Below are 775 nucleotides of genomic sequence, written 5' to 3'. Positions count from 1 at the left end.
AATATAAAATAAATAAAAATAATAATAAATTATAATAAAATTTAATAAATTTTAATAGTTATTTGTCTCTATATTCAGGTGTATGGTGACCCCCCAAAAGCAGAGGCTACAGAGACTCACCCCAGCCACATCAACAGCAGCAGCAGCAGCAGCAGCAGCAGGAGCAGCAGCAGCAGCAGCAGCGGGAGTTGTTGCTGCATGCTGTGTCTGTGTGGTTAGTTATGTTTAAATAACTAAATAAATAAATTTATTTCAATAAAAAAAAAAACAAACATTCCTTTCTCTCTCACCGACCTGCCTATACACCTCACGAGCTGCCTATACACCTCACGAGCTGCCTATACACCTCAACTCCCACTCAACTGCTGCTGCTCTCAAAACCTTTATCTTTGTAAAACACACACCCCAGGCAGCATTTCAGGTGTACATACACCCCAGCATCAACCCCTTTTCTCTTTTTTTTTTTCTCTTTTTCTCTCTTTTTCTCTCTTTTTTTTCTCTCTTTCTTTCTCTCTTCTTTGTCTCTTGTCTCCGCTCAAATTGAATTCGTCTTTTCTTTGTCCCTCATCAGGAGTGCCTCGTTTCAGGTGCTCCTACACTACCTGCTGCTGCTGCTGCTGCTGCTGCTGCAGCTGCTGCTGCACAGTGGACCGCCGCCACACCATCATCAGCAGCAGCAGCAACAGCAGCAGCAGCAGCAACAGCAGCAGCAGCAGCAGCAGCAGCAGCTTTGACAGCTGTGGTATTCCTTATGTCGTGTCTTTGGAAAGTAGAG

The sequence above is a fragment of the Eimeria mitis genome, genomic scaffold (assembly GCF_000499745.2).
Source record: "Eimeria mitis Houghton genomic scaffold, Emh_scaff600, whole genome shotgun sequence".
In the NCBI taxonomy this organism is placed as follows: Eukaryota; Apicomplexa; class Conoidasida; order Eucoccidiorida; family Eimeriidae; genus Eimeria; species Eimeria mitis.
Note: the sequence above shows the minus strand (reverse complement) of the source record.